The sequence below is a fragment of the Leptodactylus fuscus genome, chromosome 7 (genome assembly GCF_031893055.1).
Source record: "Leptodactylus fuscus isolate aLepFus1 chromosome 7, aLepFus1.hap2, whole genome shotgun sequence".
NCBI classification, from domain to species: domain Eukaryota; kingdom Metazoa; phylum Chordata; class Amphibia; order Anura; family Leptodactylidae; genus Leptodactylus; species Leptodactylus fuscus.
This window is the reverse complement of record NC_134271.1, coordinates 52,403,661-52,427,726: the sequence shown is the minus strand read 5'-3', so window position 1 is coordinate 52,427,726 and position 24,066 is coordinate 52,403,661. Positions and strand designations below refer to the sequence as shown.

Genomic DNA, 24,066 nt, shown 5'->3' with positions numbered 1-24,066 from the left:
AAAACATTAATGATCTATCTACTCCATCTTCCATTTCATATAAGCAGATGCAATTGTACAATGAACACATGAAGGTACCTGCTCAGATTTTCATCGTAAGGCTATATACAGGGAGATGGATCTGAGTACTGTACATATTCACGTGCACTCAGAATGTGTAGAATTACAGAGCTCACTGCCATTCAGAGCCTTAGGGTACGGCCTAAATGAGCTGTGTCGTACACATAACCTTTTCTTTTTGGTCAATTCATTTGTCAGGCTGCAAGTAAGCATGGCTGACTATGCAAAACAAGGACCCTCAGAAGGAAATCAAGGGGAGAAAGAAATCAAGGGACAAACAAATGAGACAAAGCTCATGATTATATTGCTAAGGGGCATGTCCGCAGCCTCAATCACTGGCAATCGAGTTAACCCTCACTGGAATTAGTATTGCCATTATACACAATGGTATTGGAGAGCTTTGAGAATGACAGCTATAGTAAGAGTGCAATTTGCAGAATCAGTGGTGTTTTAGGGGCACCAGCCTTTTACCCACATTGGCATGGGGTATCAGCACTCTTTCACTATGGATACACTAGATATTAATAAGGGAAATCCTAACCTTTGATAACCTTTCTTTATGCCCTATTAAAATAATAATATATATATATATATATATATATATATATATATATATAAATTTTTTTTATTTTTTTTTATTTTTTTTTACAGCAATATGACTGTCTGCTTAAAGGGTTTGTCCACTTTATAATTTTTTCATTTTTAATTTTGTTTATATTATAGGAAATCATGCAGTTTTCTAATATACATGTTTTTACAACCCTGCTCTCATACCAGTTGGTAACCTTTGTCTCTATAGTTGTGGGACCTGCTGCTTTTCCATTACAATGGGTCCCACTTGTATCTGCTACTACTGCAGCCACTAGGGTGTGTTCACACAAAGCAATTTGCTGCGGATTTAGGGGCGGATTCTGCTCCCAAATTCATGGCAGATTCCACGCTGAAAAAAATAAGTGTCCTGTTATATATTGCTGTGGATTACTCAAGATTCCCTGCTGATAAGGTCCATTCACCTGGGTCGAATCAATATAGAATTGTATTGTCCATGGTCCAGTCAGTCCTGTGTAATGTGTCCATGAATTAACAGAACATGGCTATACGTGACTTCTGCCCACATGTACACGCACCTATACACATATACCTCCAAACCATCCCGGATTAAGTAGGACAGTTCCAGATTCCAGGTGCTGTCCCACTGTTCAACTCATCTGTGTCGGGACTTGAACTCAAAGGTGAAGCCTCTGTTGGATATTGTGGGGATACCAAGAAAGGGACATAATACTGTGAGAGCAATGAAAGGGGGGCTTCATACTGTCAAACTGGAGAGGGATGTTATACTGCGGTCACACCAGGAGATGGACTTTCTCCTTTGGGGGCACCTTTATACTGTAGGAGTAAGCTGGAGGGGGACATTAGGAAGAAAACATTATAATGTGGGAGCATAACATGTCATGGTGACTGTTGGAGTGTTATACTGTTTCGGAGCACAAAGAGAAATGGATGGGAATGGGCAACATCAAAGTGGAACAACAGGTTAGGCCATTTATATGGATACACCTAAATAAAATGGGAATGGTTGGTGATATCAACTTCCTGTTTATGGCACATTAGCATATGGAAGGGGTGAAACTTTTCAAGATGGGTGGTGACCATGGTGGCCATTTTGAAGTTGGCCATTTTGGATCCAACTTTAGTTATTTCAATGGGAAGAGGGTCATGTGACACATCAAACTTGTTGAGAATTTCACAAAAAAAACTATGGTATACTTGCTTTTAACGTAACTTTATTCTTTCATGAGTTTTTTACAGTTTTCAGACCACTTATAAAATGTGTTCAAAGTGCTGCCCATTGTGTTTGATTGTCAATACAACCCTCTTCTCCCACTATTGACACACTGATAGCAACACCACAGAAGAAATGCTAGTACAGGCTTACAATATCCATTGTTTCTGGTGCTGCACATCTAGTATCTTCACAACATAGACAATTGCCTTCAGATAACCCCAAAGATAAAAGTCTAAGGGGATTAGCTCAGGAGACCTTGGTGGCTATTCAAGTGGCCCACGATGACCAATCCACTTTTGAGGAAACTGTTCATCTAACACCCATAATGTGGGAGTGCACCAACTTACTAGAAAACCTCAGTGAACGTGCCAGCTTCAGTGCATAAAGACAGAAACACATCATCATATAGCAATTTCAGATATCCAGTGGCACTGAGGGTTCCATTGATGAAGAATGGCCCCACTATCTTGGTACCCCATAGACCACACCGTACCATCAATTTTTGTGTTCCAACAGTCTTGGAGGGATGTTCAACTGATGCCACTCTCCAGTGACATGCGGCGAATGCTACGCTGTGGGCTCTTGCTGAATGTAGCTAGGACAGCTACTGATGTTTCTTCATTAGTGACAGTTTGCATGCATCCACATTTTAGCAAATCCAACACTGAGTCAGTTTCACGAAATTTGGCAGTTTGTTAACTGTTGCATGGGAGATGGATGGTCTCGTAGGGTGTCTTGCATTGAAATCTGCTGCAATGACCCGGGTACTGCATTCACCAGACATCAACACAATTTCTATCCACTCCTCATATGTTAACCTTTGCGAATGTCAATGGCTGTAAACAAAGAGAAAATTGTTACTAACTCATGAAAGAATAAAGTTACGTTAAAACCAAGCACACCTTGTGAAATTCTCAATAAGTTTGATGTGTCACATGATGCTCTTCCCATTGAAAAAACTAAAATTGGATCCAAAATGGTCAACTTCAAAATGGCCACCCATCTTGAAAAGTTTCCCCCCTCCCATATGCTAATGTGCCACAAACAGGAAGTTGATATCACCAACCATTCCCATTTTATTTAGGTGTATCCATATAAATGGCCCACCCCGTAAATAAGGCTAAATTCATGCTCTGTCCCTCTTTTAGTCCTTTGAAAAATAGGAGGGTATGTTCGTTTGGTGTGATTTGGCGCTGGATTTAAGGTGAATTCTCCCTCAAAATCAGCCCAATTTCCGCATTTAATGCTCCAAATTCTATTTACTGGGTGGCAGAGATCAAAGTAGGACACTAAAAAGTAAACATCCTGCTTGATCTTTTTGCAGATTCTATGGTTGATTCAGATCAGTGGCGTAACTACCAGGGTAGCAGCTGTCACAGGGCCCGGGACATTAGGGGCCCGGCGACAGCCGCTACCCCTGCATTTTTTTTCTTTTTTTAATAGGCCGTTACCAGCTGGAGTTATGCCAATCAGTAATGGGCCCTAGTTACTTATCGATCCTGGCCAGGGCTGGGATCAGAAAGTGACACAGCGGGCCCCACAAGCACTATTATACTCATATTATACTGTGTGTAGGGGCTACTATGGTACATACTACTGTGTACAGGGGCCACTATGGGGATAATACTGTGTGCAGGGGCCACTACGGGGCATAATACTAACTTTTGAGTAGCGATAAAGTTGTTGAGTTTAAAGTTCTGAAGTTGTTTATATTTTATGGTTACATATAAAGGCTGTGGCCAATTTATTTCCATCCACAAAGTTGTGATATGTTTTTTCTTTATATTATGTTAATGTAAATTTAAAGGGTATGACTTATAATCCCATAACCATTGGCTTATCGGAATAAGTGGAGCAGCGCCTATTGAAGGATGCAAAGAGTTGGAGTTGGAGTTGGTGGAGGTGGTGAAAAGTCCTCTTTAAGTGCACTTTTTGAATGAATCTGTGTGTAAGTAATGTAAGTAAGTAAGGCAGTAAATACAGTAAGTCATCCCTTCCACAGGGTTAGCCTTAGGTAGTCCCTACTCAAGATAGGTTTGGTGGGCTCCCTCTTCTGTACCATTGCGTACATGTGCACAGCAATACAACTGCAATGTTAGTTTTACCTGCAAGGTGAATGGTAGAAAAAAAAATACTGGAATTTTAAGTTTTTGTCTGCAAACAAAAAAACAAACAAACAAAACAATTATAAAACGTAATCAGAGGTTTTATGGTGGGCAGATGCCCATGCCTATCCTTTTTCATTCTCTTTCTCTCTTTTTGAGATGCTAACTGTAAAGTATTTTGCCTTCGTTCTGCTTATTTTTGTTAAATTTTGCTAGTTGGCTGTGTCAGAGTATTTACTTGTCCCCTCTCCCTCTTACCTTCTCTCAGCTTCCCTGTTTTTGTTCCTCCAGTATTCCTGTACATCCCTCCTATCCCTCCCTACCTCCCATTGTCAACTGTGCTTCATGTTGTTTCACTGTTATTGCTAAATGTAATTAAAAAAAAAATAATTAATGCACAAAAAAAAGTAATAAAGTGTTATGATACCCAAAATGTCATCAATAAAACCATCAGGTCTTACCACAAAAAAAGAAGTCCTCACGAATTCCATTGACAAAAAAATAGTTCTGGGTCTTGGAAAGTGGCAATGCAAAAAAAAAAAAAAAAAAACAACAACAAAAAGGTTTTTACTTTGTGAAAGGAGCAAAACTATAACATATCGACTCAGTAAATAAATTTATCAGGAATAAATTAATCAAAGTGAGTGCACAAAAATTATGGCATAAAAAGGTAATGGCGAGATTGCTGTTTTTTTCTACTCTTTCCCAGAAAGAGTTAATAAAAGTTAATCGATGAGATATATCTACCCCAAAATAGTACCAGTAACCTTCCTTTAGATTTACTCAGTAGCAGAGTGGGTGCCATAACCCCAGGATCTCCATTGTGTCACACAGTGGTAATGCTTGCTATCAACTTGATAGTTGCAGTCTACTGTATTGCAGTCTTCTTAATGGTGCTGTGTAACCATTTCTCCATGCACTTCTATGAGGCTACGGGGGTTACAGTCCCTGCAGCCCCATCACAGTGAATGGTCACACAAGCACACTACCGCTCCATTCACAAGGTAGTTTTAGGGTCCCCCGTCCTCTGGTTTGACATCAGCAATTGGACACTTATCCCCTCTCTTGTGGATATGGAGTAAGAGTCCGTAATGGCACAACCCCTTTAAATAATTTCAAAATGTTCTGTTTTTCACCTTCCAGTGAGAATTTCCTTCCAAGAAGGGAAGTGGAGACTGCATTTAAAACAAATTCTAGGTCATTTTAATCCTTGAAGGATGAGCGCAGGTCTGAAATAATTTGCATTGATACGAGAATGATGCTTCGTATTAGCTGTGATCAAACAAGCGCACTTCCCCCCGCAACCGAAATGAATTGTTTCAATCTCATCTTCATTCTACTGTTTTTGAACAAAATGCTGACTTTGATGAAATTCTCCTTTAATTCCTCACACGTCTGGAAGTTATTTTTCTGTGAAAATAGAGCTTTAATTGTAGATGATATCCTTTTATTCACCTTGATTTCAATGCCTTAATTGGATTGGAAAGATATAAAGTTTGTTTTTGTCAAGATACATTAAGGACAACACCAAAATGTGTTTCCTTTCATTTCCTCTACCCCAAATGACTCCGCACGGTAGGTTTAACCCTGTAGCTTCCTAGTGACAGGGCGCGTTTAGGGCAAGCAATTCGCACTTTCTCTGCTGTTCCAAAATCTATCTTACAAGGCTGATTTATGGAGTGCTTGAGGAAGATTCATTACACATTATTTTAATTTTAAGTGAGAGAACATTGGTTTTTATGCATCAATAAAACTGCCAGCTTTGAACAAGCACTTACTGGAGCGATCTAAGGAATTTGCGTCAAATGTATTAGAATTCAGAGCAGGGAGCGTGAAGCTATATAGCACGAGGATGACATAAAAGGTGACATTAATACCATCTGCTTTGTACATAGTCTTACAAATTGTGTGTCTTGAATATTTAACAATTTTAGTTATGAGATTCATATATTATAATAAAGGAGTAACTGCACTTTATGGTCTTTGCTTAAACTGCGTAGGGATACATAGAGCTGTCTCTAGTACTGTCTGTCTGCATGCTGAAATGTCTGTATACTCTATTAGGCACAGGCCCCTCACATATAAGAAGATACTAGTATGCTATATGGAATATGGTAGGTAGGGGGCTCTGTTAAATATTTTGCTTTGGGACTCAGGAACATCAAAGTTATTCCCCTGTTCACACTCACATTTGGTACACATCGTCTTCATTAGACGGCCCTAAACATTAGATAAAGAGGAAATCTGGGAACTGGACAGTGCTCTGAGGATAGTGCAGCATGACAAAAATAGCTGAATGAAGAAATACATTCTATTAATAGTAATGGCACAAAATACCTTCATGATGATGCCAATCTCCTCTTAAAGGGGCTCTATCATTGGGAAAAGTCATTTTTAGCTAAGCCCATACTTGCATAGCCTTTAGAAAGGCTATTCCACACATACCTTTTGTAGGAAAATGGACTCAGTAATTTTTGAATAAATCCGTTTTTATTCATATGCTAATTAGGCTTCTCCGTGCACTGGAAGTCTCACCATGCACCCTCTCTGCTATTCTCTATGTGTATGTACAGCAGAGGCTGCTGTGCTGATGATTCATCGCTCTGCTCTCATACACAGAGAATAGCAGACTGTGATCACAGACACTTCCGGTACACAGAGAAGGGACATATTCAAAAACCACTGAGGCAATTTACATACAAAAGGTAAATGTGGAATAGCCTTTCTAAAGGCTATGAAAGTATGTGCTTAGCTAAAAATGACTTTTCCCAATGATAGCGCCCCTTTAAATAGTTATGTTAAATAGTTTCATACCAGAAAAGGTGGTTCCTAAACTAGATAGAGGCTATCCCTCTACTCATTTCAGCCTATAGTCATGGCAATAACTTTTGGCCAAGCGCTAATCGGAAACTTGTCTACATTGATTACACACAAAAAGTTCTGGTTGTAAATGATCCAATGTTTGGAATGACACTGCTGCTCAAGGCCGCTGCCACATTGTGGTTTAACTGGATTGAGGTTGTAAAGATTTCAAGAGGATCCAATAATAGGCCAAGCCACCATGTAACCCATGCCCAAACTTAATTCGTGGCAGGTTTTCTGCAGAAATTTCTGCAACAGTTCTAATTATCTAAATATGGTTTGCAGAAATTGTTGTGTTTGCCACGGAAATAACCTTATTTAGGACAATCACACCGCTGAACGCCGGCCAAAAACTTGGTCCATGGAGCGTCTGGAATAACTGGCACGACTGCAGTTCAGCGAACTGATATATACAGTTCAGTTTAGCTGATTCGGTGGGCAAAAACTGCGTGACACTCTTTGAAACTGACCTTAGATGTGTGGTACCGATTCTAAGTCACTGAAATTTCTGCCACAAATGAAGACGGTATACTGTTTTATATCGGAATTGCAATATTGACAACTGTAAAATATCTTCCAATTTGGTGGCTATCTGGGCAAATTTACCGATAACCTAATTAGACATCATAGTGCTTCATAACACTATCTGACCACACATCCTACCAGCCTTGGCTTATAGACAGTGGCAAATTTGCTGTTTCTTATTATCTCTTCTGCTTGTGTTTGAGAATATCGAAAGCTTGTTATACCATATTATACAGTTCTAATGGCATGGATTGACAATATGAAGATATGCTAAGTATAGAGAATCAGTAGAACCTGATCACTATTGTTCTGATGTTTATCTTTTAATTATTTTATGTTGCTCAAAGGTCAAGATAAAGAAAAAAAACGTCATTTCAGACAACTCTGTAAAACTCACAATCAGGACCAGAATAGCAAATACTCCTCTTTAGAATCCTCTGTTGATAAAAGTTCTGTTGTTGCTAGTTATGTTCACAAAACACGGCCAATTAAGAGCTAATTCTGGCTCATACAAGGTCATGAGGAGCAGATAAGGCAGCTGGAAGACCAGACAGCTGACTCATACGGAATAAAATATTTGAAAAAAACAACTTTTTTTTTTTCCCTTGCCTCCCTAATGTGACTCGGCAAAAAGTTACAGCATAAAGTTCTACAACATTTTTTTTTAATTGTTCTGTTTTGCAAAATCACTTTGGGTCCTTCAGCTGCCAGGAAAAAGTTTTTTTTTTTTTGGCCATGTCTCAAGAAAGTTAAGTTATAGTGGCCGTGATTATTATAATGTTTTTGCTTTACAATATACTGGAGTTTAGTTAGCAAAAAAAGATAAGGGATAAAAATATATTGTAGGAAACCAATATTTTAGGCAGGCCTAATAAAGAGATGGGAAACACTATTCCTTTTGAGCAGGGCTGAATCCAGGTATAAGTGGATTCATAAGGGATATGAAATTTGGAATAATGTCGCTTCCCTAGAGTTGTGCAGAAAGTAGGGTGAGCTTAAAGAGGACCTTTCATCACTTGGGGCACATGCGGTTTTATATATCGCTAGAAAGCTGACAGTGCGCTGAATTCAGCCCACTGTCGGCTCTCACGATCTGTACCCCAGGTGAAAAGCTAGCGGTGCCGATACTGTAGCTCTTCACGGTCAGAAGGGCATTTCTGACAGTCAGTCAGGAACGCGCTTTCTCACAGCAGCGCCTATAGCGATGTACTGTGAGAGCGCGGCATAAACGAGTACTGGGGGGGGATGTTCCTCACCACTCAGCACAGAGCTATAGGCGCTGCTGTGAGGAAGGGCGTTCCTGACTGACTGTCAGAAACGCCCTTCTGACCGTGAAGAGCTGTGGTATCGGCACCAATAGCTCTTCACCTCGGGTACAGATCTTGAAAGTCGACAGTGTGCTGAATTCAGTGCACTATCGGCTTTCTAGTGGTGTATAAAATTGCATGTGCCCCAAGTGATGAAAGGTCCTCTTTAAGGAGTATAGAATAGAATAAAGAAATAAGTTGTACTTACCTTCCTAATCACCTACCACTTGCAAGCTGATGGTTCCTCGGGCCATGTTGCTGTGAGCCCCCTATGGCCAATGAGTCCCAAATTATTCCCAGTCTTGCTTTACGCTTATATAAATTTAGTTTTTCTTCTATGTCTATAAAGCAGTTCCCAATTTCTATAGGCAGAGACTTGCCATGAATATGTGATGGGTCGAAATGTCCATAAATATGTGAGGGATAGAAATGTTGTTACTTGCACTGAAAGGGGACAATTAAAAAACTCTAGTTGCCAAACATTACGACTGGCAGATATCTTGGTCTATGAAGGGAGTCTTGCCAAATGAAGGCTAAAATGTGCCACAAGACTAGACAAGAATGGATAGCTGTTCTGGCGTAGCCATCCATCCATGCATTACAGGGTTAGCCATTCATTTCATCACCACCATGTAATATTTCTCCAGCAATGGCCACTGAAGGGGAAATTAATTCACATTATCCAATCCTGATACTTTCCAAAAAATTTTAAACGACTTGCATGTAAACTGATAAGCTGCCAATAAAGTGAAGAACATTCTATCACACACACACACACAATACACATATGCAAAACATTTATATACTGTTTATTGTCAGTGCCGTTGTATGGAAATATTGTACTGATCATTCTCTTCCTGGCCATATACAGCAATATGTACACTTACGTGCCAGATTTGCTAAATTCTTCCCTGTAAAGAAAAGTAGTTGTTGTTTTCCTAATCTAAACACAGTTTGGAGGAGAATACATGATAAAAGATGTCAAGAGGTGGATAGTATGCTCCAGGAAACGGAAGGAGGTATTATCTTACTAAACCGGAGGTGTATTTGTGGAATGTCCTTCCAGTAGAGGTGAAACCAGCAGATTATTCAGTCATTCAGGGCTTCTATACATTCAGTTCCTGAGTGTGTGTGTGTGTATATATATATATATATATATATATATATATATATATATATTCTTTCTCTCGTTAATGTTTCCATCACCAAACTAAATACAAATCTAAGATCTTTCATAGCGTCATATGGAGTAGATTCTTTTACCAAGTCCTCCACAATAAAAAACATTTTTACAGAAAATTGGGCCCTTAGATCCCCAGCAAAGAAAATTTCCATGTAGTGCTATTTCCACATGCAGTCAATATAATACAAAATAATATACAGTCTCTAAATAATAATAATACTAATAACTTAGACAGCCAACTCAATACTACTACTTAATGGTCACATAATATCATCATGTACTACTAAATTATATTGGGTGTCATGACCTCAGAGGCTCATGGTACAAATTCCTGGTAGCATGCTCTGTCCTATCATAGCAGCTTCTGGAGGGAACCTTCACAATAACAAGTGAGTCTGCTGCCAATATAGTATCTGTCTTCTATTATTAATATTGAAACCTTATTATAAACACATAGACAATTTTTTAAAGCCTTCATTTGTATAGAGGTTAGAGATAGAGATATGTTTCTGTGGGGGCATTTCTGTTTACTGTAGGTACTTTGGTTAGTCTTCATTACAAGATAGACCAACAATGGTCAAAACATTTGCTCACCTTGGTTTAAGTCCTTGCTCACTCATGACCACTAAGGTTGTCGATCACCATTAGCTTATACATAACATGCTGTACAGCTGAATGATCATCAATGGCCAGTTTTAGTCCTGATTTTGTTTTGGTATGGCAATAGTTAACCACCTATTTGTTATACTAAAGGGGTATTATGGTAACACAAAAGATAGGGGTAACTTGCTGATCAGTGAGGGTCTGCTAAACCTGTCATTGAATGCCTACAGTACATTAAAGCCAACATTACTACACAGATGAACTACACCATGGATGCTTTTAAGGCAGTGGTTCTCAACCTTTTTAATGCCGTGACCCTGCAAGACAGTTCTTCATGTTGCGGTGACCCCAAACAAAAAAAATAATTTTTCACAGATAGTCTGCATACCTCCCAACTTTCGAACAACAGAAAGAGGGACAAAAAGTGCGGCGCAAATAGTGTGCTGCGGCAAATTTAGCTCTGCCCACTTTTATGTTGACTACGCTCATTCTCATTCATTTTCCACACAGTATAATCCTCCAATAGTGACCTGTAAATTATATGCCCCCCCATCTCTCCCCCAGTTTCATATACACACTTCATCTGCCCCCAGTTTCATGTCCCCCCCTCCATCTCTGTCCCCAGTTTCATGTCCCCCCATCTCTGCCAACAGTTTCATGTCCCCCCGTCTCTGCCCACAGTTTCATGCCGTTCTTCCTCCCCTTCATCTGCCCCAGTGTCATGCCATTCTCCGCCCCTTCATCTGCTCCCAGTTTCATGGGCCCCCTTCAATATATTCCACCTTAATATTTAACATAAAAAACACTTATACTCACCATTCCAACGCTCCCCCGCTGCTCCTCTCTCCACAGTCTCACTCACTCACATAGTTGTAGTCACGATGTGACATCACATCATGCCTACAAATGCAGGAGCCACAGCTGCAAACAGTAGCGCGGCTTCTCAGCAACTAATGCCATCAGAAATATATATTTTCCGATGGCTTTAAGCGACCCCTGTGTTTTAGCCGTTCGACCCCTGCCGGGGTCGCGACCCACAGGTTGAGAACTGCTGTTTTAAGGTCTTATGAATGCAGTCACATTACAATGCTGTACATTTTTTATACAGATCCATAATATAACAGACATAGAAGTCTATAGGACCCCACTGTGCCTTAATCACTACAATTGTTATATAGAGACACCTATAGTTTTACTATATTGTGACATATTGCATTGCAAGCCATGTTACGGAGTTAGCAAAATCTAATTATTAGTAAGAGAAGTCCTTGAGATGGAGAATTCACTTTCGCACGTCTTTACATATTGCTGTCACTTTAAACTCGCTGTCCTCTCTAGGCTGGCACAGTACTTGTTTTGGAAAGATAAGAAGAGATAAGCTTTGGGAATGTGCAAGGGGCTTCAAAGGGGGACTTATCTGTAGTGATGACTGCTTACTGCACAGGAGCTGAGTCCATTTGGCACCTGTCTAGAGCTCGTGTGATGGCAGACAAGACCTACTGACTTCATGTGTCAATCAGCTCAAAAGTATATACAGTATGTAGACCAAGGGAAGACAACCTGCAGCTCTCCAGCTGTTGTTTAAAGCCAAGTCCCAGCATGCTCTGCAGATGAGAACGCCTCTTTTCGGTCCTGATATTTTACAAATGACAGCAGCCTGGGATGATCGTTTTTGGTCATGTGCCCTGTGGATGGCATAGATAAGACAATTTAGAATGCAAATTGCTGATGTGATAAGAAAAAACTCAGAGTCCTAGCACAGAGTTCACTATTATCTTCAAGAACAACTAGCGCTGTACCTTCATGAAAAAGGGATGGTCTTCTGGAATAGTCTGAGAAGATAGTGACGTCTTCAAAGGGGAATCATAGCATGATAAGGGTGGTCTGCTCCTTGGCTGGAAGAGATGATCAGCAGCTCAGGTTCTCGCAGCTGTCTATCAGCACACATGGCTTGTAAGATCATCTCTGCTGAGAATTATCACCAGCCAACACTAGAGGCTGCATAGATGATAACTTTATTTTCTCTTGATAGCAGATGCCTGGCTAACTGAGCTGAAGGACATGTACCGAAGTGTGAACAGCTACATAGTGTATTAGTTTACTCTCGGTCCTATGTAAAAACCTATAGAATTTGTGTCAAATGGACAATCTGGCCCTGCTACGTATGACACAGTAAAGCTACTGTATAGTCACAAGTATTTGTCTTTATTTTTTTTAACATACGATTCGTTTCTATGGGATGTAGCTCCATGCATCAGCGGGATACAGTTTGTAGCAGTTTATGAGATGTTCTTTTGGTTTATACAGTCTAAACACTGCATAAAAGTATAAAAAATACAGCAATAATTGCTAGTGCAGACAAACCATTGGGAATTATTTTGCCTTTATGGCTCAGTCACTTTGTAAAGCTTTTTCTGTTCACTCCATTGGTCCACATCACTCCCAGGTACTGCCTTGGCCTCTCATGTTAGAAGATAGGAGAAGAACACGGTGACATATATGTCCATAGGGACTTTACTCTTATGTACCTGCAGAGAACACACCCTTACAGGACAATGTTACTTGGACTCTCTGCTGCAGCCCTGTACATTGGTCAGAAGAATGCTGGTTTACCATAATAATAATATTATTACATTAAACCATACCCTAATGATAATGCTATGCCTTGATATCATTCCATAATGGTAATGCCATACTATAATACTCTACCATTATGATAATATCTAACTTGACATTGTCCTATAATGATAGGGCTAAGTTCACACTACTGTTGTTAATGTCCGTTGTTGCCATGCATCATAGGATGACAGCAACCGACATTAACTATAACGAACACAGACAGAGCCCCTTCCATCTCTTACCATTCCCATTGACTCCAATGTAATCAACATAACGGACATTGCCTCCCATCATGTTCGTTTACTTTTGTAATGGAAGAAAAAGATCTGCATGCACTACTTTTTCTTCCATCAGAAAAGTAAAAAACATAACAGGAGAAAGCATTTGGCATGTTTTTTTTTTTAAATTGGGGTGAATGCAGACCTCCAATGGAGGGGGCCCCTCCTGCATCGGTCATTTAATGTCCATTGCTCTCATCCTGTGACTGATGAAAGAAATGGACATTAAAAAACAGTAGTGTGAATCCTAACCTAATTCCATACCATGATACCCTGCCATTAGGAAAATACATACCTTCAATACCTAGATACAGTCCCACATTAGTAACAAAATACTATGTGATAATGGTAAAAACATACCATGAAACAATATCATAATCATACCATACTTAATAGTACTCCATAATAGGAATACCATACCATAATGATAATATCATACCATAATACCGTAATGAAAATACAATACCATGGTAATACTATACCATGACACCTTGCCACAATTATAACACCATACTATGATATAATCATAAAATTATACTATGCTATACTATATTATGCTACATCCCATAATAATAATGTTATTCTTTGATATTATTTCCTAATGGTAACCACGAGGACAAGCCATAATTCTAATACAATAATATCATATCATTTTGATAATGCTATTTTTATTCCTTAATGATAAATCCATACTGTGATCCCATGCCATAATGATAACACCATACCATGATACCATAATAATATAATTACATGATAATATAAAGATAATACTATACCATGGTGCCATACTTTAATGATACAACGACATTGTATAGACCCAATATTATTAACGTGAAGTATATTGTATTTCATAAGTAGCTATGATAACCATTGTAAACTATTACACGCAGGTATATGCAGCTCCTCACCTGAAGTCTCCATTTGGCCGAGTTTTCCCTACATACATGAGCTGCTTAACTATTCCTGAATATTGTTTTCAGCGAGAGTCCAAAATATTCTATAAATATTATATCCCAGCAGTTAACACTTCTCCACAGCCTGAATTGAGTAGATCCTGGATTCCATTATTTCTCTCAGTCCTCTCCCTCTCCTAACTTCCTGTTGTCATGAATTTTTAATCAAGCATTTAAAATAAATAAGTATGCGGAGTCACTGTGCCTCTCTAGTGCACGCGATGGATGTTTTGGGTAAAGTGATAGTGGAGAGAACTTGAGAGCATTTAATCCCATTCTTACTTGGCAGAGCAACAGAAGAAGAAAATACTAGCGTTGCCCTGGTATAAACTCTGAAGACGCCCGAAGAGACAGCAAGGTTCCAGATAAACGGTGCAAGCCTGCAGTAGTATCACTGGAGTCCTGGGATAAAGAAGCAATGACTGTAAAAGTGACTATAGTCACAGAAGTATAACATAACTGAGCCTCAATGCAAAATCTGTACCACACCCACCATCTATAATGTATTGATTATAGTACTGGTCGCCTTATGGGCCATCTAAGACTCCTGGGCCTAGGACCCTAAACTTATTCCCCTGCATAGTCATAGGATAACTCTGGCTATATAGGCAATTGTCTGGTAATTCTAAACACATTGGGGTAGATTTATTATGACTTTTACACCAGTTCTCTAGTGTACAAGACAAAAAAATGGAACATAAAATTGAGACTTTTTAAATTCTCTGCTATCTTCAAGCACGCCTGTAGCACAGGCATGTAAGGCATCAGCCCTGCCAGATTTAACATCATTTACACCAGAAATCGGAGGTAAACGATGCCAGAAACCTATTCCATTTGTGAACTGGTATAGATTTCCCCTGCAGGCGCACAGCCCACTGGAGGGTGCGCATTCATTTATGCAAAAGTGTGCGTCTCGTCATAAATGACGCGCACCCTCCACTGGCTCAGATATTATGAAGACTGGTGTTAGCAATGCCAGTCATCATAAACCTGCCTATTTTCTCAACTAAAATGCATTGAGGATGGCAGAGAAGAAAAGTGGCGTAACTCAGGTGAAAATAAAAGAACTGGCAACAAAAGTCTGACTTGGGTTGTAATTCATCAATTATAGGCATTAGTCATTTATATGCCAAGTCTCAAAGACACTCTTACAAAAACATATACATTGTCAGTGTGCTAGCCATGCTTTTAACAGCTAGACCTGTTATCTTCTATGGCCCCATACACATACCCGTATATTACCAGTGGTCCATGTAGGCAGGGCCACAATTGTCATGAAGATAGATAAGGATCTTGCGATAGTTGGCAGATTGTAGAGTTGAGGGGTCAGAGTTGTTGGGACAGCACTGGGATCTCTACTTTCCTTGGCTATACTAGCAAGAACTCAGGAGTGACTGCCTTAGATCACCACCCATTCCCCTGTCAAAAAGTGATAACTTTATTGGTAGCGTGGGATCTGAAGCTGCCTTGAGTGCTGGGAAGTGGCTGCTTCTGCAGCCTTTCATATACTTATTCACTCACTCAAGAGCAGCAGCTTCAGATCCCACTGCCCCGCTATGTTAGAAAAGTTGTAGGTTACAGGCAGGAGAGCAGGTAACAGGGCTAACATTAGGGGGGGCAACCTGTTGACTCAGATTGGTGGCTGCACTTTATCAGCATACTATACATGCAGATACTGTTGAAACCTATGACAGATCAGTAAGCCGTAAAGTCCTTGCTCAGCCATAGTGAGTGTGATGCACAGGCATGTTGGCACAGGTGGCGTGATGACATCACTGCATCAAATGAACGTGCCCGTGAAGGGCACAGATGACACATAGATATCATCCATGCACCGTGCATGCTATTGTCCCAGAGAAAATGGTTTGTTTTTAGTTAGTACACATGTTAGTATGCATGTAGTAAGTATCAATTCTTCTTGGTTTGCAAGATCTCTGCTGTGGATACAACCTGGTCGGGTGCACGGTTAGTTACAGTATAGAAGTATATAGAAGAAAAATGGAATATTGGAAAAATTATTGTCTCTTCTTTATTCAAAGAATAACTTTTGTTTGCTGAAATTATTGCACATTGGTATACGAGGGGGGTTCAATAAGTAATCTACCTGATTATGAAAAGAAAATTCTCTGAGAAAATTGAACTTTCTACTTTTCAATGTATTTCTCCTTGACTTCAACACACGTATTCCTCTTTGCCTCTAGTGATTGGATACCCTCAGAATACAAGGAGATTTTTGCTGCTGCAGGAACAGTTACCGCCTCTTAGACTGCATTAGCATCAGGAAATCGTTCACCAAGGGTGGATGGTGAAACTCCATGAAGCCACATCCCCTGATAGCACCTTGCCATGTGCAAGACTTATCAGCTGGGGAATTGTCTACAATGCTCCAAATCTCTCAGCTGACATTGGTAAATAACTCCCATAGAGTTCATGGAAGAACATTGCTGGGATGTTAAATGCCCTAAGTGGATACGTTACACGAGATATTAGCATTTGCCGCTCTTATTTTAATGCACAATACTGTTTAGCTCATTCTGAAATAAAAGAAATCACCCTGAGTCATGTGGTGGTAACCCAACCTTCTTGTGCCCTGTGTTCAGCATGAATAGCATTTTCATTAAGCAGCCATTGTAGCTATCACTTGTGTATATAATAGTATATAGTTAATTAGGTTATTAAGTTGGCTAAATGGAGGTTCTTTATAGAGGGGTCCTGAACCGACATCACAATATTCAACATGCAATGTAATTTTCTCCTCTGACCCATGACTAAGGGCTGTATTGTTTATCTGCTAGTCGGTTTCTGGCTGGAATTCATTAACAGCTGCTTTAATTGGACACCTACAGATACTGCTTATGTGTTTTTTGTGGAGGGGCTAATAGGGATCACTTGCATGCCATTATCTGAAGTGGTCTTCTAACCTAAAGCAAAGGTGTCCAGCCTAGTGGCAGCATGCGGCATGAATCTCAAACCAAATATCTGGGAGGAAAAGTAAAGTAGTAAAGAAAATATGATTATGGCCAGTTGGGTTCCTGAGAAGGGTAAATGATTGAGTCTCTAGCTTAATGCCTTCTAATACTGTCATAATCATATAAAAGAAGGCACTGAGATCCTTATACATGCAGGCGTCGAGAGTATCGCAGTACTCATCACATCTGTATTATTCTAGTAATATAGCAAATAAGGGTGAGAAAGACCAAGATATGTTCTGAGTCATGGCCAAATTCTGCGCACCAAATTGCTGTGGGGCTAAAATGGTGCAAGCTGACAATAATGATCTCTTCTGCCAACCGTGCTGAGACCTTATAGGATTGCTGCTAGTAATTGCTGAATTTAGTGTATAAGTAGAGATGAGCGAACACTAAAATGTTCGAGGTTCGAAATTCGATTCGAACAGCCGCTCACTGTTCGAGTGTTCGAATGGGTTTCGAACCCCATTATAGTCTATGGGGAACATAAACTCGTTAAGGGGGAAACCCAAATTCGTGTCTGGAGGGTCACCAAGTCCACTATGACACCCCAGGAAATGATACCAACACCCTGGAATGACACTGGGACAGCAGGGGAAGCATGTCTGGGGGCATAAAAGTCACTTTATTTCATGGAAATCCCTGTCAGTTTGCGATTTTCGCAAGCTAACTTTTCCCCATAGAAATGCATTGGCCAGTGCTGATTGGCCAGAGTACGGAACTCGACCAATCAGCGCTGGCTCTGCTGGAGGAGGCGGAGTCTAAGATCGCTCCACACCAGTCTCCATTCAGGTCCGACCTTAGACTCCGCCTCCTCCGGCAGAGCCAGCGCTGATTGGCCGAAGGCTGGCCAATGCATTCCTATGCGAATGCAGAGACTTAGCAGTGCTGAGTCAGTTTTGCTCAACTACACATCTGATGCACACTCGGCACTGCTACATCAGATGTAGCAATCTGATGTAGCAGAGCCGAGGGTGCACTAGAACCCCTGTGCAAACTCAGTTCACGCTAATAGAATGCATTGGCCAGCGCTGATTGGCCAATGCATTCTATTAGCCCGATGAAGTAGAGCTGAATGTGTGTGCTAAGCACACACATTCAGCTCTACTTCATCGGGCTAATAGAATGCATTGGCCAGCGCTGATTGGCCAGAGTACGGAACTCGACCAATCAGCGCTGGCTCTGCTGGAGGAGGCGGAGTCTAAGATCGCTCCACACCAGTCTCCATTCAGGTCTGACCTTAGACTCCGCCTCCTCCAGCAGAGCCAGCGCTGATTGGCCGAATTCCGTACTCTGGCCAATCAGTGCTGGCCAATGCATTCTATTGGCGTGATGAAGCAGTGCTGAATGTGTATGTTTAGCTCAACTACACCGGTGGAGTAGTTGAGCTAAGCACACAGATTCAGCTCTGCTTCAATCAGCGCTGGCCAATGCATTCTATTAGCTTGATGAAGCAGAGTGTGCACAAGGGTTCAAGCGCACCCTCGGCTCTGATGTAGCAGAGCCGAGGGTGCACAAGGGTTCAAGCGCACCCTCGGCTCTGATGTAGCAGAGCCGAGGCTGCACAAGGGTTCAAGCGCACCCTTGGCTCTGATGTAGCAGAGCCGAGGGTGCACAAGGGTTCAAGCGCACCCTTGGCTCTGATGTAGCAGAGCCGAGGGTGCACAAGGGTTCAAGCGCACCCTCGGCTCTGATGTAGCAGAGCCGAGGGTGCACAAGGGTTCAAGTGCACCCTCGGCTCTGCTACATCAGAGCCGAGGGTGCGCTTGAACCCTTGTGCAGCCTCGGCTCTGCTACATCAGAGCCGAGGGTGCGCTTGAACCCTTGTGCACACTCTGCTTCATCAAGCTAATAGAATGCATTGGCCAGCGCTGATTGGCCAATGCATTCTATTAGCCCGATGAAGTAGAGCTGAATGTGTGTGCTAAGCACACACATTCAGCACTGCTTCATCACGCCAATACAATGCATTAGCCAGTGCTGATTGGCCAGAGTACGGAATTCGGCCAATCAGCGCTGGCTCTGCTGGAGGAGGCGGAGTCTAAGGTCGGACCTGAATGGAGACTGGTGTGGAGCGATCTTAGACTCCGCCTCCTCCAGCAGAGCCAGCGCTGATTGGCCGACTTCCGTACTCTGGCCAATCAGCACTGGCTAATGCATTTTATTAGCCCGATAAAGTAGAGCTGAATGTGTGTGCTTAGCACACACATTCAGCTCTACTTCATCGGGCTAATAGAATGCATTGGCCAATCAGCGCTGGCCAATGCATTCTATTAGCGTGAACTGAGTTTGTACAGGGGTTCTAGTGCACCCTCGGCTCTGCTACATCAGATTGCTACATCTGATGTAGCAGTGCCGAGTGTGCATCAGATGTGTAGTTGAGCAGAACTGGCTCAGCACTGCTAAGTCTCTGCATTCGCATAGGAATGCATTGGCCAGCTTTCGGCCAATCAGCGCTGGCTCTGCCGGAGGAGGCGGAGTCTAAGGTCGGACCTGAATGGAGACTGGTGTGGAGCGATCTTAGACTCCGCCTCCTCCAGCAGAGCCAGCGCTGATTGGCCGACTTCCGTACTCTGGCCAATCAGCACTGGCTAATGCATTGTATTGGCGTGATGAAGCAGTGCTGAATGTGTGTGCTTAGCACACACATTCAGCTCTACTTCATCGGGCTAATAGAATGCATTGGCCAATCAGCGCTGGCCAGTGCATTCTATTAGCTTGATGAAGCAGAGTGTGCAACAAGGGTTCAAGCGCACCCTCGGCTCTGATGTAGCAGAGCCGAGGGTGCACAAGGGTTCAAGTGCACCCTCGGCTCTGCTACATCAGAGCCGAGGGTGCGCTTGAACCCTTGTGCAGCCTCGGCTCTGCTACATCAGAGCCGAGGGTGCGCTTGAACCCTTGTGCACACTCTGCTTCATCAAGCTAATAGAATGCATTGGCCAGCGCTGATTGAAGCAGAGCTGAATCTGTGTGCTTAGCTCAACTACTCCACCGGTGTAGTTGAGCTAAACACACACATTCAGCACTGCTTCATCACGCCAATAGAATGCATTGGCCAGCACTGATTGGCCAGAGTACGGAATTCGGCCAATCAGCGCTGGCCAATGCATCCCTATGGGAAAAAGTTTATCTCACAAAAATCACAATTACACACCCGATAGAGCCCCAAAAAGTTATTTTTAATAACATTCCCCCCTAAATAAAGGTTATCCCTAGCTATCCCTGCCTGTACAGCTATCCCTGTCTCATAGTCACAAAGTTCACATTCTCATATGAGCCGGATTTGAAATCCACTATTCGTCTAAAATGGAGGTCACCTGATTTCGGCAGCCAATGACTTTTTCCAATTTTTTTCAATGCCCCCGGTGTCGTAGTTCCTGTCCCACCTCCCCTGCGCTGTTATTGGTGCAAAAAAGGCACCAGGGAAGGTGGGAGGGGAATCGAATTTTGGCGCACTTTACAACGCGGTGTTCGATTCGATTCGAACATGGCGAACACCCTGATATCCGATCGAACATGTGTTCGATAGAACACTGTTCGCTCATCTCTATGTATAAGGCCAAAGCTCCACGTAGCGTAAATGCTGTAGTGTTTTACAGTACCTGCAAGTGAATGGGATTTTGGCTGATCGCATCCACGCATTGCAGAAAAGTATCCGCAGCAGACATCCTGCGATACCAAAAACCATTGCATTTTTGTAAATCGCAGCATGTCAATTATACCTACAAAAACACTGAAGGTTTCCGTATAGCTGTAATTGAAGCAGAAAGTCCGTGGCGAGAAACTCTGCAGACTTTCTGTGAAAATCGCTGCTGGAAAAACTGCAATGCGTTTCCGCCACAGTTTTTCCTGCAGAACTTTTTAGCTGCAGCGCGCTACGCGGGGCCTTAGCCTAAAAGAGACTGTGTTCTGTTGTGGCAAGCTGTGAGCCAGGCTAGCTTCTAAACCAGCGCCCTCATCGAGAGACTATATTTACCACCACATCTTGCAAGACATCTTGCAATACTACCAAGCTGCCTCAAATCTGAGTAAACTGTTTAGATAACCTGAGTTTTCTGTGTCATCCTGAAGAGGGGCCCCAAGACTCATCATTCACAGGACCAATAATCCTGCACGTAACCTCTGTCTCTCTTCAATCAGAACTAGTAACCTTGTGATTTGGTGACATGAGCTTATTTGCCGTATTCTTGTTGTATAAACTTTTGAGCAACTTAATGTGGGCAGAACTGTTAGATCTTTGAGACTTTGAGAGTGAAAGGGCTGCAGTGATGGTTTACCCCTTCAGATGAATGGATCTATTCTGCGGCTGGCCTGAAGGGGACGCAAGTCTTAATCAGCCATTTTTTTCTCAGGGTTGGTGAGTACCATTGATTACAAAGTGATGGCAAATCCAAGCAATATGCCAACTTTTTCTAAGAATACCCTATTAAGCCTCTTTATCAATTTTAGGCATCAATACTCTTTAGCAATCCTCCCCTGGAGCTCCAGCTTCACTAGCACCTATGCATGTCCATACCCAGGTCAGACAAAGGAAGAAAGCTATTGATTTGGAACTACACTGGATTTCCCTGCGGGCCAGGATCAGTGCCAAAGACATTTTGCCAAATTTCGATTTTATTAGCAAATGAATTGCAGGTCGCAGATGCCAAAATGTGAAATTGATATTCATTAGCAAATTATCTCCAGGTTTCTAATCTCTCTATTCATTGCTACAATGGGCTGGGAATGTTCAATGCTTAATATGTGTTCATGTGGATGCAGCTGAGATATTTGAGCCTGGCTAAATGGGAATGCTTAGTTTACACAGTCAGATGCATATTCCTTCTAAGCACCACTGCGTTCTATCAGCAGAGAGCATTTGAAAAGACAGCAAGTCTGCCTATCGCTGGCAGGAGTACATTTCTTATGTGCGCAGAACTCATTTCTTATAAGGAGTTGCAGACAAGCTTTTAACTCCTCAGGTTTTAAATTAATATCACCCTGCAGCAATGGATTTTAGACAGTGAGTCTAAAATATATGTATGTATGTCTGGGGAGAGTAATGAGGAGAAATTACAGAGGATGATGGGAACGGCTGAGAGTACAGTACATACAGATCTTTCCGCCATTAGTGTAAACAAACAGCAAGATGGGTGACCCAAGGTATGGGAAGAGTAAATGAGAGCAAAGATTATTCATCTTTGTGTTCCTAAAATGTGTTAAACATGAATATGGTAAAAACACAGGAGAGGTTGGGGAGATAGAAGCCAGGTGATCTGTATACATTTACCATAATCGTGGTTTATATTTGCATAGTCTGTAACATCAGTCATGTTTTCCCTTACTGGATGAAAAAGGAAGAAAAATTTTTTTTCTTTGGTATATATTGAATGTAAAATGCTTTGTGTTCCAGATATTCACCATTTCTATTATTGCTGTCATATTATTTAAATCCAATGGCCGTAATCGTGTTCTGATCTGGTCAACTTCTCAGTAATTTTGCGCGCGTAGTTTTGCGGGCGCAAAATTCCGCGTGTTATACGCCCGTAACCCGACATTGAAATGAATGGAATCTGATTTCAGCGCGCAAACTCTCACACGTGTATATGTGTCAGATTGCGCGCCCGTATGCTCTGTGTGAAGGGCCCTTCCTCTGTTATTTCTCCTGGAAATGTTTACATAAATTGTTAACATAGTATATCCTTTCCCCTTGTCAGTATCGGGTTTTCCTACACAAACAGTGACAACACTGACTAAAAAGTGTCAGCAAAGTTGTAAGACAAGATACTTCTGAATTTATTATTGTATATGGAAAACAATTCTTTACTAACACAGACACGTCAGGAGAAGTGACAACTCCATAAATGTAACAAGGATTATCCTATTGGGACAATTTCTTCTTGATGAGAACCTACCTGCAATCACTGAGGGGCCCTGACAATCAGTGACCACTACAGGAGAAATGTGGTATTACATGGCGTCCAGGAAGATGCAATCTTTACATCCTCTCTTCTGTAACAGAGGGGTCTACCAAGCCCCCAATCCCTTAAGTGTCTGTAAATGCTTAAAACCTAATAAACATAGCAGCTAATTCAGAATGACGTCACGCTCCACTCCAATCTCATGACCTGAAGGTTACATGATATTATGAATGTTCAGTTGCAATAAGAAACTCCATGACTGTACTAGTAAAGATCTGATCACCTAACCCTTTCTGAAAACAAATCCCCTTCCTATTACATAGCATTTAGCATGACTATTTATCACATACGGAGCAGGCTGTGCGCTTTAAGTGATGGCAGTCTCATACTTTCCAGGTGAGGCCCAATCCTTTGTTTGCCTCCCACATTACATAAACCAATATGCCATTAAGTCAGCAGCGTGTAGGGTCGCCCCTCATTTGCATGTTTATGGGGTCTTGCGCCGAACACTGTAGCTTCCAGGCAGTTGAAGAAATGTAAACCTGTCAGGTAGATCTATTTTTGTCCCCGCTGCTTGTTTCTGTAGGGCAGCAAAACCACTGGTAATCTGCCAAGTCCATTCCAGCTTTTCTCTCACATTCCCCTCAACTCATATCTGGAGATTCTGTGAAATAACACAGATGTACTTCCCTTCAGTGTCCCAGGACCCGGGCACCATTAGCTGCTATTTACCATGGATGTGCTGTCAGGTGAAGTACTTTGTAGTAAATGTAATGCAATTTGCTCAGTTAATTGTTTTTGCTTTCCGATTGCCCATTACTGTATCTACTGAGAGAACGTAAGAACATTAGATGTTAGCCCATTGCATACGATGTACCCAGCCTACTGTTAACTGTTATACTGCTAAAGGCTGCTG

The 24,066-nt window shown here is 41.6% G+C and overlaps 1 long non-coding RNA gene across 1 annotated transcript; it reads right to left on the bottom strand.

Annotated features, from left to right (window-relative positions):
- Positions 1–1,855: 1,855 nt before the first annotated feature.
- Positions 1,856–14,503, bottom strand: LOC142212620 (uncharacterized). Its single transcript, XR_012717204.1, has 3 exons — positions 14,237–14,503; positions 11,992–12,116; positions 1,856–2,682 (listed from the first exon to the last, which is right to left on the bottom strand). It is a non-coding gene; the product is annotated as an uncharacterized LOC142212620 (long non-coding RNA).
- Positions 14,504–24,066: the final 9,563 nt, after the last annotated feature.